The sequence below is a fragment of the Calypte anna genome, chromosome 2 (assembly GCF_003957555.1).
Source record: "Calypte anna isolate BGI_N300 chromosome 2, bCalAnn1_v1.p, whole genome shotgun sequence".
Taxonomy (NCBI): domain Eukaryota; kingdom Metazoa; phylum Chordata; class Aves; order Apodiformes; family Trochilidae; genus Calypte; species Calypte anna.
The window spans coordinates 122,733,175-122,750,761 of NC_044245.1; the positions used below are offsets into that span (position 1 = coordinate 122,733,175).

Sequence of the window (17,587 nt, forward strand, 5' to 3'; positions counted from 1 at the left end):
CCAAATCAGTTGCCATAAGGCAAAAGGGAGCAAGTGATGCTGGCAGAATCTCTGTGAGGAGCCCATCCAGGAACAAGGGACATGGGCACACACACAGAGGTAGTCTCAGGTTGTTTCTTTGGCCGACAGCACTTCCCAGATCTTCAGGTCTGCTGCTTCCCACGAGCAAAGATTTCCTAACCAAATAGGTATCTTAACAAATACACTACGTCTCTGGAATACAATGTCTTGGGGTGTTTATAACACAAACCATTGCAGGGTTGCAGGTGAAAAGCCAACAGAACCAAACCACTCTGCCTGCCCAGCAAGCAAAGCAAGGCCCACAATCTTTTTTCTTCTGAAATGCCACTCTGTGTCCAGCTATGCTTCCTCAGCTTCCTGGGGCAGACCTATCTCAAGGGCTGTCAAAAGCCTCTTCTCCTGCTGAGACCCTCCAGCCTCTCAGCCCTGTAGCTTCCTCACATCCCTACCTACCAGAAGAATCTGTTAACAGAGTTATTTCTGTGTATCTGTGCTTTATGAGAGCTTCAACTGCTAACTAACTGTAATGTCTTCCAGCTTTCTCCTCCTTTTCATTACCCAAAAAGTTTAATGAATATATGTGTGGATATATTTTTGCAAAAATCTCCTTGTTTACAGCTTCTAAGCTTTGGCAGGTATAAAAATGCTGCAAACTATTTTAAGTTCACAGGAAAGACAATCTTGTCATAGTACTTCTGTTTTCTTCTGTGAAGTATGTGTTATTGGTAACATAGAAATACTTAAGATTGATGATTTAATTGTCTCATTCTAGCATTTCCACAGGAGTTCTAGCAGTTGCTTCATGAACAAAACCAGAATTGTTACTTAATGAACGTAAAATGTTGAAAGAATCAGTCATTTTACACTTCTTCACACACAAACAGATGACACATTACCAAAAAAATTTTCATGGAAGACATATCAGCACATGATCACACAGAATTAGAAGACATATAGACAACATCAATTTAATTCTGATTTAATTATTGTTTTTTTTTAAATTTAGATTTACAGTTAGCCTTTTTCTAATAGCCTAAGGATCTTATCAGATGCTGAGTTGCCTTCTATTTTCATCAAAATTGATTTAGAAGTGATACACTAAAGTGGGGGAAAAAAAAAAAAGCCTGAAAACAGCCAAGTTCCAATATCCAACCCCTAGGAATTAAATAACCCCAAATGACATAGATACAGCACTTGAATTCCACTCCCTACATTGCCATATCATCTTCCATTGCATGCACTGCACACATATTTTTCTCCCTCCCCAGGACTGGCACCCTATCCAGTGCAGAGGATGGTGCCAGGCAGGGCACGAGCAGCTAAATCCACTGTGAGTGGTAGGGTGCTGGGGAGTTGATAGGGTTATGGTGACCACACAAAATTGTCAAAGAACTGTCACAGCTAAGTCCTTTAAGATCACCACATCCAACTGTTAACAACCCCCTCAAGAAAATAAATTAAATATATGTTGCAATATCTGTATCATCATGTCCACTAGAGCATACACTGAAGTGCCTCAACGACACAGTTTTTAAATACTTCCCAGGATAGTGATCCCACCACCTCCCTGGGCAGCCCCTTCCAGCTCCTAACTACTGTCTCAGTAAAGAAATTCTTCCTAATATCTAGCCCAACTTCCCCTGGTGTAACTTCAAGCCATTTACCCTAATCCTATCATTATTTACCTGAGAGAAGTGCCCTGCACCCACCTCCCTACAACCTCCTTTCAGGTAGCTTTAGAGAGCAATAAGGTCTCCTCTCAGCCTCCAAACTAAGCAATCTGAATTCCCTCAGCCTCTCCACACAGAACTAGTTCTCCAGACCGTTCACCAGTTTGGTTGCTGGTGGTTTCCACACATGTATGGGAGAGGACCCAGCAGCTGCTTCTTTGCTCCACACAGCTGTTAGAGAGAGAGGCAGCCTCCCTCCTTCCCTGCTGTCTAAAGCCAGACTGAACACGGTATTCATTGGGATGATTTTTATTTTTTTGACACAATAAAGCCAATATTTTACCAAAGGGATTTTTTTTCCCCCCTGAATTTATGGAACTAAGATTTTACTCAGTTTCAGCAAATGTTTTGTGCCATAGGTTATTGAGTTTTCTTTCTATTGAGTTTTCTTTACAGATGTAAATAGTGATGACAAAAGGCTGCAGATTCAGACAAATAAAGCTGTACAAATAAAACCTAAAATGTAAAGATAGGAATACTTGTACTGTGATCCCAGATAATCTATTCATATGTATATAGAAATTGTTCACATCCAGTTCAAATATATTCAAGCAACAGTTTGGTTTTCATTTGCCAATGTGCCATAATAGCCTGCCTCATGCAAGTGTATGGCAGTGAGGAATGACAAAACACACAGAAGCAAGTGATCAGGTTACAGCTTCCTGCCAGGCAGTCTCTTTGCCCAAATGGCCAGAAAGCAGCAGAAGACTAAATCCATTGCTTACACTAACCCTCTTCCTCTCAGTTTTCAAAAGGTGTTTGGAAATACTAAGCTCTTTCTAAACCTTCCCTTGAGAGCAACTGCAGATAAAGAATATTTTCTGCTTTAGAAGCAGGTGATCACAAGAGAAAGCCAGGAGTTTCCCTCAGTAGCCACTCTGGTAGCTTTCTCCTGCTCCACAGGCAGTTTTTTTCTATTTTGACTTAACCACATCTATGTGAGCCACTTCCACTTCAGACATCTGACTGATGTGGAAGAGTACAGGGTCTTTTGCTGGGAATTCAACCATCTACACAAGCAGACTTTAATGTGGGGAATGCTGAAGGCCACAATTACTTGACTGATCATGTTCCTATCTTTATGGCAAGCACAATGTTTAACTACCAGGACTCCTTTGCTTTCAAGATCTGCTTCACCATCACTCACAGTTCAGAGATAATATGGACAGCCTGAAATATATCTTTCCAAGTAAGTTAACTGTTATGCCATATTCTATCAGAATTTTTTTTTCAAAGATCCTTCACATTTTTCTAAACCCTTTGAGGCTCATGGTGGTCCTATAATATGTTTCAGCAAAAAATTTGTGGAAAGTCTAGTCCATACAGATGCAGCCTGTCTCGAAGACAACCAGATGTTAACATTGTAACATCACTGTATTTCTATTTATTTCTAATAGCTTGCTTTCCTCTCTCCTCAGTTGTTCTCAAACTCCATGTTGTTCCCTAATGGTTTGGCTTTTCTTGTCAGTATACCTCTGTATTTGCCACCTGATTGCCTCCAATATCAACTGCTGATAAAAACTTGTACAGTTTTTTTCACACACTTAAATAATCATCATTCATACAGGCAATTTTATAATAGTCTAACTGTTATTTCATTGCAATTCATTGCATATTTTCACCCTCAAGCTATTAGCAACCTTCAGATCACTTTCATCTGAGTTCTTTGCAACCTGGCCTCAGGCACACAACATCACTTAGAAGTTCAGTCACAGAAAGAAGAGTTATAACCCATCTGCAAATTCTAAAAACTACTTCTGTTTCTGTCCACATTTATACTCAGCTGTCTTCAACAGCATCCATCACCATTGGCCAAGCCACTATTAGCACCTTTAATGCAACTACTGCTTGGAAACAACAGCCCAGTATCACCCACACCTTCCCCCCCGGAGCTCAGGTCCCTTCAGATTTACTTTTGTTCCTTATCAGCAACCACTGTGTCTCCCCTGCTCACTCTCCTCCCTAGTTTTCAGCACCTAATAGCACAACCATTTCCTCAAACTTCTTCAAGGGCAAAAGTTGTGTCACAGAGTGGTCTTCCCCTTGCTCAGTTTCAAACATCCTGGCTCAACCAGTACAGCAGCAGCACAGTGCTGTGGCAGACCAAGACATGAGATGCTTCAGCCAGGGAGAGTTTGGTAATCTGCATGCAAAAACTGAAAGCCATTTCTTGCTTTGGTTTCTAAGCAGAAACCTTAGTAAACCACAAAAGGAAAGCATTTTAGTTTCTGTTTTGAAGTTGGCAAGACAATAGTACATACTTAGGTTGAGGGGTTTACTTTTAAGTTAAAGTTCTTGCTTGATTCATTATTATTAAGTGACAAAGTTTAATACTCCAGATGACAGCTACATGGTTACCACAGTTAATATTTTCAGCAGTGTATTAATATTTTTTCAGTGCAAAAGACATCTTAACTTGCCTATAGAAACTTTTATTCAGTGGTACTTTTTCATAACTAAGTTGCTGAACTCCACAGGCCCCATTAAAGACTAAATGTTGCAATGGAAGTCCTACCCACATTAAAACACACTCAACATTGACACAAAATTTGAGGAATTTAAAGAAATATTCCTCTATTCTTTACGGAGAATGTGTGGACTGAAGTTTTTCAATTGTTTAGGCCTTAACTCATCTGCAGTCAATTTCTGAAATGCCCAAAAGCATCCTGATGAGATGCTTACGTTGCAGTCAAAGAGCAGTTTTCTCCACTCTCATTTAAATTTCAGCTTGGATTTTGTCCTGAGCAGCAAAAAAGCATTATTGATCAAAAACACAGCTCAGGTATTGAACTGCCAAGTCAAGGATCAGCAAACACTAGAATAAAACCTATCATATTTATATGCAAATACAGAGACTTATATTTGACTGACCTAACTGGGCTTTAATATCTTCCCTTGTTTCTGGTGCACTGCTGCTTAAAAACTGAAGTTATTGATTTTCAAATAGTTTGCTAGTAGTTAATAGGCATTAACATATTTGTGCTTCCTATTCAATGGAATGTAGTAAACTCCCAAGAATATTAGCCTGATTTACCTGTATGCGAGTCAAATGCATAGAAATATAAATTCAAATGTTAAACCTGACTCCAACTTACAGTCTTTTTTTTCCTGGGTTTTTTTTTTTTTTTTTGTGCAGCACCTGGGCATCCTGGTGGGCACACCAGGAGCACAGACCCCATTTTTAATAGGTTTTGTAATGTTCTACATGGACAGATGGCAACAGAAAAAAATATTGAAAGAACTGCCATGCCACATACCAAGCCTACTTAGCTGGTGGTTTTATAAACAACTCAGGGGATGATTTACCAGCAAAGAGTTGGGCAGCAGGCACTGGATGTGATGGAAGTGCACAAACAGAAGGCAGCTGCCCAGTGCAGAGCTTCACTCTCCCAAACAGCATTGCCTCCAATGCAACCCTGGGACTCCATGCAGAGTCTGGAACAATTTATGGCTGATGAAGAAGAAGCAGCCACACGTGGATTGCATCTGCCTGCCAAGAAGCAGGGCAGCAAACAGAGGCTTGGCTTGTGTCACTCTGTCAGGCAGCAGAACAGCACCAAGAGCCCAGCACACTTCCCTGATCTTCTGGGGGACACCAGCTAACAATTATTTCTCCTTACTTTGACTACTGGGATTCTAGAAGGACTTAGATGCCTGAGAAAGTCCCCTGTATGCACTGTTTGAATCCTAGAGGTCTGGGTAAATTGCATAATCCTGCAACTGTGGCCTATTCTGTGCCATTCTGTTTTGTTCATACGGATAAAATAGTTCATTTTACAACAACAACAAATACAAGCATCTCTATAAAACACAAAAAAAATATTTTACGAGGGTGGAGGGAAGTGTCTTTACAAAAGCAGACTGCATCCAAAAAAAGACCATCTCATCTCAATAACCCTGATGCCACTGCCATGTTTCCATTTTTGTACAAACTTCTCCCTCAGCCAGTAAAGCTACGCTCCTTTACTTCAGCTACACCCTAACTGGACTCAACCCCTCCTGTCACTTCATTCCAAATCCAGCAAGATCCCTCACAAGCCACACTGGCTGCTTTCCAGACTGAGGGGAAGTAGGAGGGAAAGGGAACATGCTAATTAAACCACACTCACGAAAAAATTCCTCCCCAACAACAGCCACTCAACACACTGCTACAGTTCTGGATAAAATTACCTTGTCAATAGATTAAAAAGAAAAACCAAACAAAACTTGATTGTGAGTCCCTAGGCCTACACACAATATTAACACTATATAGCTGTTAAAGAAGACACAGCTAAGGATGAAGACTCTTTATTTCCATACACTTTGCTATGTAATCAGTTGGTCTAGTTCTATCAAAAAAGCTTTTTTAACACCAATTTAAAAAACACCAATAGCTACAAGATGGTTTAGCACCAGCCAACCTGCTGTATAACTGCTGGGTGTTTTATAAACAATTTTTTCATTCTGACTCTGTAACCACCTCTTTTCTGAAAGAGATATAAGCATGTTAAGTGTTACGGATTGGCAATGAATCTTCCACCTGGTGCCAAAATAAAAGTCACAGGATTTCTTTTTTAAGCAAGGCTTTAAAAATTTTTTTTTATCCACTACAGAAAAAATATGCAGCTCAATGGGGGAAGCAAAAGAAAGGATCAGTTATTTCAGCCTAGTGTATTAATGGAAAACAATAATGAAATACATATATTTAAAATAATCCACATTTTAAAGGTTCAGCCAAAACAGTTCAGTAACTGCCAAGACTTTTCTCAGGACAGTCTGAACAGCTAGGATACAAATCTAGGTACAGGGCTAAAGACACTTTTTTGAAAAACAATGCAGTCAGGAATCCACCAAGCAGCAATGAGAAACACCAAACTTACTACCAAGATAACATGCAAGTAAAAAATATTTGAATTAAATCCCCAGAAGGACAAAGGCTTTGGTTTATTCCTACTGCTTTGTATAGTCTTTCCAGTTAAAGTTCCCATGACAGCGAGGTTTTTTAATGTAAAAAGGCTCTAATTTTCACCATCCCAAAACAGCGCTCTCACTGGAAGGAAAGAATATATTGAATTTCCATTTTGCCAGAAATCTCTATTCATACTGGAACACAGAGAGACAAGACAGATCCTCATAATGATGCTTGGAAATAATCTGCCTTGAATTTCAATGTATTATTACATTTTTGAGTATACTTAGCATTTAATTACTTGCTTCACCAGCAGTTGCTCATTACACATGAACCATGTCAATCTAATCACTCTCAGCATTTGTAAACTGCTGCTCTCAAACAATATGGAAGATCATGAATTTTGAGGTCACTGTAAGAGTTCCTTACAATATACAGAATGCATCAATGTACTATAACGTAGTATTCATTTTAAACCAGGCTATGACAAAGTCCCTATCTTCACCATTTGACTGAATATACAAAACCGTCAATAGAACCTATTTTCTGGATATTAAAATACAAATTAAACATTTATGTTGCTGAGATTCACAATATGGTGTAAGGCAGCAAGAACTGGAGTCAGCAAGAAGTTTCCATCCTTCATCCTCACATGTACATCAGTGCTTACCTGGCTAATTACAGCTTATCTAAAAAACAGTGTATCCCAGCAGCAGCCTAAGGAGTTTCTGAATTATACAGCATCTATCCAAGTGAATGACAGAAACTTTCACTCCCACATTTGAGTTGAGATTCAGTACTCATTCAGGCACCCATTGAACCCAAAATAAAACAACAATGAACTTGACACCTGAACTTCTGCACTGGTTATTAACCAGTTACTAACTACTGGGCAGAGAGATGTTAATGGGATGATGGGGAGTCAGCAAGGAACACTGGGAATTCATGTCCCATGCCATACTCCATTTTCAGGTCTAAACAGAAATGATTCGGAGATGTTTTCAGCATTTTTTTCTCCATCACATGAACAAAAGGCTGAAGATGTGAAAGTATGGCAATTTCCTTTCTCATCTGTATTCCACAAAAGTATGTTCCTTACAGAAAAGTATGTGACAAGACTTGTAAGATAGTCAGACACCAATTAGTAAGAATTACTGAGTTTTAATACTAATCATTGAATACATGCATCTTCAAAATTAGCTTTCAGTGTCACAGTCTCAAAGAAATAACTCCATGCTCTCTATTCTGGACCTTCTAGGCAGTCAGCAGTTAGCTGGCTTTAACTAGATAATGGTACCCAGGCATGGCATCTCTAGAAGCACCTCAGTAGAAGTCTTTAAGCCCAAATTTCATTTTCTTAAATAAAAAAACTACCCCTGAAAACCACACTGACTCTCAACAACTAAAAATTAAGAAGTTAGTTTGGAAGGGGGGCCTTGAAAAGAAGGGGAGGATCACAGTCGCAAAGAATAGGTTCATTTTCCATTCAGCAATTCTGTTGCTGCACTTCAGGCTTTGCTAAAAACACTCACACTCAGGTGCTCCACCGGGCTAAAAAGGACTTTGCTGGCCAGGAATGGGCAGCTGTAATTGCCTTCCCATTTATTGGTTTCACAAACAGTGAGTTTAAAATGAACTAAACCAATTACCCCATTTTCTCTCAGCAATGTACATGCCTGGCTGAGCATGGGGAAAGGCTGCCTGCCAGGCAGTGTGCTCCCCTTGCCTCTCCTGTGGCCAAAGCAGAGTGATGAGCAGTGCCTGGTGCCACTGGGGCAAGCTGTGGCCATGCAGAAAACAGGAGAGGGACTGGAAATGTGTGCCCTGGGCTGGCTGAGGAGCACTGAAGGACAGAAGAGGAAGATACACTTGGGTCTTGCCAGACATCCATGGCAAGGTTTAAAAAAAAATGGAATTAGAGATAAGGACAAGCATGCTAATGGGGGTAGCAGGGAAGTTCAACTTGTTTTGTTCTTACTTCTATTATGTTACTGGTTGGAATTACAAGTTGTAGTCAGTGAGCACCATCAAACCAGGTGTTTTGTACTGCACTAGACAAGGCTCTGAAACCTCAACTTCAGGGTATTTTCCATGGCATGGCTATGAATATCTATTTTATCTGAAATGGTGATTTTTCCTACTTTTAAGAGATGCAAAGATGGCCCCAGATGCCAGTGGAAAAGTATCTACTGTCTTTACCCCCCCTCTTATTTATTCTGTCTACATTAAGAAGTTGTACACAACAACCTTGTGTATGGACAGAAATATCAACCTGGCCTGTATTTCCCAAATTTCAAGTACAAATAAAGTATAGTTCAAGTACAAATAAAGTACAGTTCAAGTGCAGTTGGTTTCAACTATTTCAAGACCATTGCTGAACATGTAAGAGAAGTGCCACTTGTTCCTTTTTCTTCATTTGCTGGTGGTTTGGGATCAGTAAAGATGGCAGTGGTTGGAAGCAGAAGGGAGAAATACCATCACTACTTCTATCACCTCATTCATCATCAAGCAAGCAGAGCCCTCAAAAATCAAAGTATACAGGAGGCTGTGGGAAACTGCCCACACTTGGTAGAACATTTTGGAAATGCTGGCTCACTGCTCCTCAGCAAGACACCCTTGATCAGTTTATCTGCATTTGAAAGACCTCCTCCTCTGTCTAGAGATAATACATTAGAGAATGTCTGCTGAGAAGAAAAACAGATTAGCTTTGTTTTCGAGATCTCATGCAAGTAAGTTACAGAGAGGGGGTGAGATTTCTAAAGTCAGAAGCTATTGTCTGACTTTGGAAGCAGTCAGACAGAGATGAGATGCTGCAGATCCTTGATCACTTTTATGAGAGTATGGAAATGTAATCCATTTGCCTTAGCATCGTGGGAATAAAGAGATTTCACATGTTTGTTTTAATGACGGGATTTCTGATAAATTAAACTGAGACAGCTCACAGATGTTTCCAACTGCTGTAACTCTGGAGTGAAACAGGGGTTGTGAGTGAAAGCTGCAGGCGCCAGTGCTGATCCCTGAAGGAAAGAGCCTGCAGGAGATACTACAAGATCAGAACTAAGCACAGATCCTTATCTCCTCTAACTGATCTTGAGCCTGGAAGCAGAAAGCTCTTCCTTCAGAGGAGATGAACAAGCAAGGAGTGTTGCTGCCAATTAAGAGATTCTTCCAAATACACATTTGGCCACCTTTGGCTACAGACAAAAACATTTAGCAGTTTTCCTGTTCAGAGTGGGAGAGGTGCCAAAAAAGGAGTTTATTTTTGGATCTGACTATGCAGAAAAATAGTATGACAGAATTTCATCTCATTATACCTGGAAACAATGGAATAATACTACTAGAAACCTGCAGAGGCCAAACATGACCTTCTCTTCCTTAAAATTCAGATCTTGACCAAACCAGTAGAGGGATGCAAATCTCATGGGAGAAGGGCCTTCAAAGAATATGAAGAACAACCCCAAAGTAAAGCACAGCCAAATCAGACAAATGACTGCTGACCTCTAAAGGAGGAAGGCTTGGTCCCTTCCTCGTCTTCCTTTTCTCCCTCTGTGTGCCCAAAATGTGATGTCTCATCTTTTCTTCTGCACTATCAAGGTGTTTGACAATCTCTTCTCTGAGTCACCTTCACTCACTTAAGTTACAAAGTCTACTGACTCCACTGCACAAGTTTACTGCTACTGAAGGAGCCCACAGAAGCACACAGCAAATTCTGACAAAAGCCCAAGGTACCTTAGCACATGGTTGGGAGAGGGAGGAAGGATGGAGAGGGGAATACTTGACCCTTTTTGGAACTGATGAAGTATTAAATCATCTCACCATGGCTTCACAAACACCATCTGGTTTCAGCCAGTGCCTGGGCACAAAGCATGCTGTGCTGCAAAGGCTGCTGCTCCAGCAGTGGGATCTACCAGCATGGAAAGAGAAGCACCTGCAAGACCAACCATTTCTCTCTTGTCCTGAGAAAGTAAGGACAACTGCCTAGAACAGTGGTGGTCACACATATTGAAGTGAAAATACATCCCAAAATGAGGCAGCCATTATCTACTTTTGTTAAAGCAGTAGAAAAAAATTAAGTAAACATTCTTACGACTGTCATATTTGTGCTGCCTATCTTAAGGTCATGCAACATACTATCCATGATGTTAAAGAATTTATTAAAGATGGTAAAATTATTAACTATGTAATTTCAAACTCCTGTACTGAATATTTGAGGCATTTTGCTTTCCCTCTGACTCTTAGTCCAGTGATCATAAGAGTCTTCCATAGTATGCAGCAACACTTAAACATTATTAGGATCTCTATGGAAAGGTTTTAGGAGACTAACAGATTCACCCTTCTAGTTACATAATTGGGCTGAACTCAAAACTGTTTAAACTAGCAGGACTTTTTCATCTGCTTCAGCTGGGTCAGGATTTTATGGAAGTTTGAATCTTTATGTACTGTAAAAACACCAATAAAAGATGTGTATTTTTATCTAAAGTTTGAGAAACAGAAATATGTTCAGTTTCCTGTCTTCATTAGTTTTGTTGTCAGACAACAAATACCACCCACACATGTACTTTTTAATACAATGAGATAAATGTCACCACAATCATCGTTTGGGATTGGAAAGTTTGGCAAGGTGCCAGAGCAGTGAAAGTGATCCCCTCACAGATTGTTCGGTACAAATTCCTTCGTGCTCTGTCTGGCAACACACTACAGTGAAAAACATCAACACAAGTTAGTGAAATAGAAGCTTATCACCATAGGAGCTAATGAACACTATTTTAGTCACTTTATAATTCCCGTTCCAATTTTGGTAAATAAAACCACAAAACACTACTAAGTGTTTCTCTCATAACCTACCATCCTTCTGCAGTCTTTGGGCTGGCCTCAAGCAGTGGGAATGGTCAGGTTGCTCACTATTTTTAGAAATAAGCAATTCAATAAATCACTTGAAAGTATTACAAAGCCAGTAGGCATTCTAATACGGAGGAGGGAAAAAAAATAAAAAAGCATCATTGCTCAATTCACAGCAGTGTTTACAGAGCAAACACCAGCCAAGACCAGCATGCTTCCAACTGCCCAAGCAGCAAAGTTCCCCTCTTTGAGATGGCCAAGTGGCACAGTTTGAAGCCCAGATCTATCCCAGAGTCTGCTAAGATCTTTCTGGTGCTCTCATGTCACTGGAATTTCTTGTCTAGAAGCTGGAAAAACACAGAGTAGTACTCAAGACTTCAAAGCTGTTCTGCAGGACTGGCAGGCTTCTCTGTAACCTTGGGTCAGAAGCAAAGTCTGAAGAGCACGCAGAAAGGAAAGGCACAGATCATCCTTGCATCTGCTCTTGACATAGGACACATTATAAATGTTAATTACCAGATGATGAAAAGCATTTTCTCAGTGCTTTGTTTTCAGATGAAAAAAAAAAAATCTCATGAAGTTCAGCAAGGGAAAATGTAAAGTCCTGCACCCGGCAGGGTACAGCCCCAGGCACCAGTATGTGAAGTTCAGAAAAGGCTCTGATGGACACCAAGTTAAACATGAACCAGCAATTTGCACTTGTGCCAAAGAAGATAAATGGTGTCCTGGGCTGCATTAGAGAAAGTCCTGTCAGGGGGTTGAGGGAGGTGATGCTGCCCCTCTGCTCAGCACTGGTGAGGCCACAGCTGGAGAATCGGGTCCAACTCTGGAATCCTCACAGGTTGCCCACAGAGGCTGTGAAGTCTTGCTCCTCAGAGATAATTCAAAACTCATCTGGACACAGTCCTGGGCAGCCAGCTCCAGGTGGCCCTGCTTGAGCAGGGAGGTTGGATCAGATGACCTCCAGAAGTCCCTTTTCACCTCAGTCATCCTGTGATAAAGACTCAGCAGCACATCTCCATGCCCCAGTACATTCTGCACAGCTGAAGGCAGCCAACTGACCATTCTCAGCTGAGCTCTTTCTAGACTAAAACCACTCTAGCAAGTAAGTATTTTTCTAATACAATTCCTTTTAAGGACAAAGTGCTTATGCTTCATCTGTGACCAATAGAAAACAACAACAAAAAAACCCACCATTAAAAATCCTCAGCAAATTATTCCCATTCATTCTTTATTATTGGAAAGTGGAAAAAAATACTGTCTTCTAATCTCACCACTCCCAGCTCTGCCTCCAGTAATCCTTACTATGTTTTTTTTTTCTTTAGTTGTGCAGCCTCCACACCAACTTGACTAGCCAGGTTTTCACTCAAAGACTCTAAGAAACCGAATAAAGTTTGAAATTTAACAATAAATTTGGTTTATCTGCTTACAAAAACACAAAACTGCAAATGTTTATGTGCCTTTCATCTCATCCTCTAGTTGTTCCACGCAGTCTACTAGTATCAATTATTTATCTCTTGTGTTACTCTTCAACTTTGCAGAAGAGGGTAGAGCAGGATTATGCTTGTTCTGAGTCTGTATACAGCCTACCCTAACAAGACCCTACTTCAAGATCAGAACATCAGTTCTGGTGCTCTATTAACTAGTGGTATTTATAAGAACCTCTTTATCATTTCTAGTCTGAGACGGAACACTTCAGTTTACTCTTAGGTTAGCATGCAAGTTCCTAATGTGTCTTAGAGATCTCTTCACCATGAAGTGAATCTGGTAGTCCAAGTATGCATTTTGCAAACTGCCTGTTAAAATGAATGTATATAAATGCACACATGAAAGCTAAATTAAACAGCACTTTGCTAATCAAGGAAAAAGAAGAAAAAAAAAAAAGTTTGCTTTTCCCAAGATGATCCTATAGTTAGATGGAGCCGATACAGACTGGAGCTAAATCCAGGTGGTGGCCACTCACAAGCAGTGTTCCCCAGGGCTCAGTAACAGGCCCAGTTCTCTTTGGTATCTTTATCAAGGACAAGGGGATCAAGTGCAGTAAGTTTGCAGACAACATGAAGTTAGGAGGGAGTGCTGATATGCTGGAAGGTAGGATGGCTCTACAGAGGAGCCAGACAGGCTGTATTGATAGGCTGAGGCAAAATGTATGATCTTCAGCAAGGCAGAGTGTCAAGTACTGCAATTGGGCCGCAACCCAGTGCAATGCTACAGGCTTTGGGAAGAGTGGCTGGAAAGCTGCCCAGAGGAAAAGGGCCTGGGTGTGCTGATCAACACCCAGCTGAAAAATAGCTAGCAGTGTGCCCAGGTGGCCAAGAAAGCCAACAGCATCCTGGCTTGTATCAGTGTGACCAGCAGGACTTCGGAAGGGATCATGCCTCTGTACTCAGCAGTGGTGAGATCACACCTTGAGTACTGAGTTCAGTTCTGCAGCCCCCACTATAAGGACACTGTGGTGCTGGCGCCAGTCCAGAGAAGGGCAATAAGGATGGTGATGGATCTAGAGCACAAGTCCTGTGAGGAGTGGCTGAGGGATCTAGGCTTGTTTAGTCTGGAGTAAAGGAGGCACATGGGCACCTCATCACTCTCTACAACTACCTGAAAGGAGGCTGTAGTGAAGTGGGTGTTGGTTTCTTCTTAGTATCAAGAGACGGGATGAGAAGAAATTGTGTCAAGTTGCACCTGGGGAGGTTTAAACTGGGTATTAGAAGAAACTGCTTTGCTGAAAGAACAAACACTGAAACAGGCTGCCAGGCAGGTGGCAGAATAACCATTCCTGGAGATGTTTAAAAGACTAAGAAGTGCTCACACACCAGTATCCAGAATGGATAATTTAATGGATGTTTATGATAAGATGAAGGGAAGAGACCAGGGAAACATAATGCTTGAAAAAAAGGAAGAGCCCACATATTTTGCTGGGTTAGGAATGTCCTCTGTCCATATTCTAAACCTGGGGGCAGAACACAGGCTTGAAATGAAGTGGCAGTTCAGCTGGACTAAACAGAAGAAAGCACTAACTCCTTTAATATTTATAGCAGTAGAGAAAACATTGCACCATGAGGACAAGTTACCACAAGCCCATGTTCATTACCATCCCAAATCCTCAATCATAGTGCTTTAGTGGTTTACATGCAACTTGGCTTACCTCTGCAGCTTGCAGTGAGGCTTGCTCTCCACATACCAGATAAACCCTACTTCATTCTCTTCTCTCCAGATCACCAAAGCCATCAGTTTCCATGAAGTGAATTAAATCCACTGCAGTACAGTACAGATCTACTGATCGTGCCATCCCTACTACACTCCTGCAGTTTTGCTTTTGGTCTTCTGCTTTCACTTACTGCACACTTTTCTCACATCTAATCTGTTGCTTTAAAATTACTTGGAAGAATCTTTAGATTAAGCTTCACATACTCCTTTTTATCAGTCTCTAAAGAAATACACAAAAAGCAAAGGCAATGTTTAAAAAATGTTAAATTCTAACAGGTTTTAATTTTAATTAAAAATTAAAGTTAATTAAAAATTAAATGTAAATTAAAAATTTAATTAAGTTTTTTTTTTATTTGTAATACTTAACAGTATAAATAATGAAAGCAAAACCGAGGCAGGTCATTATTCTTCTATAGTCAGTAAATGCCTGCACATAGTTACTGAACTACAGTGCTGCAGATAACTTGAGATTTTACATGTACTGAAAGTAGTCTACACATTATTGCAGTCATCTCATATATGAGGCAGACTTATTTTTCAAGTAGGTAAAGACATGTGACCACAATGTTCTTACAGGCAAACATGGTACTAAATGCAAGAGAGAAATACCAACGACCTTGATTTATTTTATAAAAGATCTACTACTTGAAAATATGCTGCTGACAAAGAGTACACTCCAATAACCCATGTTATATGCAGATTATACCTCTATAATCCATCTGATTATTGTGCTCCATTTGAGAATTCCACATTTTTTACCTATTAAGTACAGAGTGAAAGTTTCTCTAAGCCTCTTCTACACCTTGAAGTTTTGATGCACTGCGTATACATATGAGGCCAGACCACCATTCTGGTAACTCTTCATCCTCCAGCTACAAGTCAAGTGTGAACAGGTTTTTTAACAACAATATTATCCAAGCCTGTCACACTTCAGTGGCACAGATGGGTCTGACCCAGCCAGACCATAACCACATCTTATGGCCTTTGAAAGACTGACTGAACAGTTAGTTACAAGAACAGGGTCCAATAACCTAACTGGGTCAGATTTATCCTGTCAAGGCTTTGCCAAATTTGCTCCGAATCAATATGGGGATAAGTTGTACTTTGACTGCTGCTTTTATTTCAGGATCTTTTGTTGTTCAGTTTTAGTTCCTTTTTTTCCTTCTTATAGGAATAGATACAGGAAAAACCCCATTGGTAATATGGCACTAATACCAGGTCGACTCTGATCCTTTCTCAGGTAATAATAATTATCCAAATGAATACCCTTTAAGCTTCGATATACATTTACTTTCCATAACTAGCGCACACCTATCACATGACTACAGACCTACACACAGACTTAACGTTACTAGTCCGGGTTATCCCAAGAGAAAAATAATTGCAGAAAACCTCTCAAGATAAAGTAATTAAGTCTGAGCCTGCAGGATCTCAGCCCACAAGCATCCAGCAGGCTGATCCAAAACGCACCGAGTTCAGAGGACTGCCCGAGCATACTTCGATGGGATTTGAATCGGGCCTCTACACAGCACTACTGCTGCATTCAGAAACTTTTCGCAAACCTCTCGTCCAGGTCTCCATCCGACGTCCACCTTCCCTGGCAGGAGCCCTCCACCGCCCTGCCCAGCAGCACCCCGTAACCCGCACACCCGGCGGCCAACACTTCAGTCTTGAAAAAAACCTCCGCGCAAACGCGCGGGTCGGACACCCTTCACCACCCCTGACTTCGCCCAGGAAAGTCTTTATTCCCGATACCCAAACTACTTCGGGTGACTTCCCATCCACGCCCCCTTTCAGCCGCGCAGCTGCCCGCACCGGCCCCCTCCACCCCAGGGCTCCAGAGCCCCCAGAGGCAGCTCACCCCCGCCCTCCCGGCGGGCCGCACCGGGCCCCTGTCTCATCTGGGACTTGTTGAACGCGAGCCCGGCCGCCCCCGCCTCCCTCCCCCGCTCGCCAGCACCACTGCCGCCCCCGGGGGCCGCCCCGCCACAAGCCCGAGTCCTGCCGCCAGCCGCAGGCAGCCCGCCCGGGGCGGGGCACGGCGGCCACCCCCAACGCTCCCCCGGCCCAGCCCGGGAACCGGCCGGCCTGGCCCGCCCCCCCACCCCCGCTCGGGCCCCTCTGCCGGCAGCGAGCCGAGCCGGGCGGTTGGCGCCACCGCCCCACTCCTGTGCTCCCCCTCCCCGGGACGCACCTTCAGGTTCCCCCGGAGGGGGCCCTTGCCGTGGCCGGTCAGCGCCGAGGGGGGGCTTTCCAGGCCGGCCTCCTCCTCCTCCTCTTCCTCTTCCACCTCTACCACCACGTCCTCGTCTTCGTCCTCTTCCTCCAGCGCCGCGGCGGAGCCCTCTCGCCGGGGCGGCCTCCAGGCGCTCTCGGGTTTGGGGGGCCGGACCCCGTCCGCCTGCGCGGCTGCCGGCCCCGCGCTCAGCCGCCGACTGCCCATGCTAGAGCGTTTGGCCAAGCGCCGCGCCTGCATGGTGCCTCCGCCCGCCCGGCCCGGCCCTGCCCGGCCCGCCTCCCGCCGCGCTCAGCCCCGGCTGCGGGCAGCGGCAGCACCGAGCCCAAGGGGCGGCGGCGGCGGCGCTCACCGGGGGGCGGCGGTGGGTGTGTGCGGCGGGAGCGCCGCGGCCATGGGGGCCCGCGGGCACGGCCGCCCCGCCGCTCCCCCACCTGCTCCCGCCGCCCTCCTCCTCCTTCTCCGCCGGCCTGCCCGCCCGGCCCGGCTGTCGGGCACTGCGCGGGGTCCGCTCCCGCTCGCCCTTCCTCACCGCCGCTGGTCCCCGGCACCAAAACCCGGACTGGATTCCCGCCGCCCGCGGCTCCGCCAGGCGCTGCGCGGGGCCGCGCTGCCTCCGCCCGCGGCCGCGATTCCCTGCGGAGCGGCGCGGTGCCGGTCTCCGCC

General features: G+C 43.3%; 1 protein-coding gene across 3 annotated transcripts in view; it reads right to left on the minus strand.

The window, feature by feature from the left end:
• The window catches only part of ZNF704 (zinc finger protein 704), an 89,212-nt gene extending 72,144 nt beyond the window's left edge, over positions 1-17,068 (minus strand). For 2 of the 3 annotated variants that reach the window (XM_030446003.1, XM_030446004.1), the window contains exon 1: positions 16,880-16,961. The gene's annotated coding sequence lies outside the window, so the exon portion shown is untranslated. Of the gene's footprint in view, positions 1-16,879 lie in introns of all 3 variants that reach the window. The other variant, XM_030446005.1, reaches the window with a different exon arrangement.
• Between the last annotated feature and the right edge of the window lie 519 nt (positions 17,069-17,587).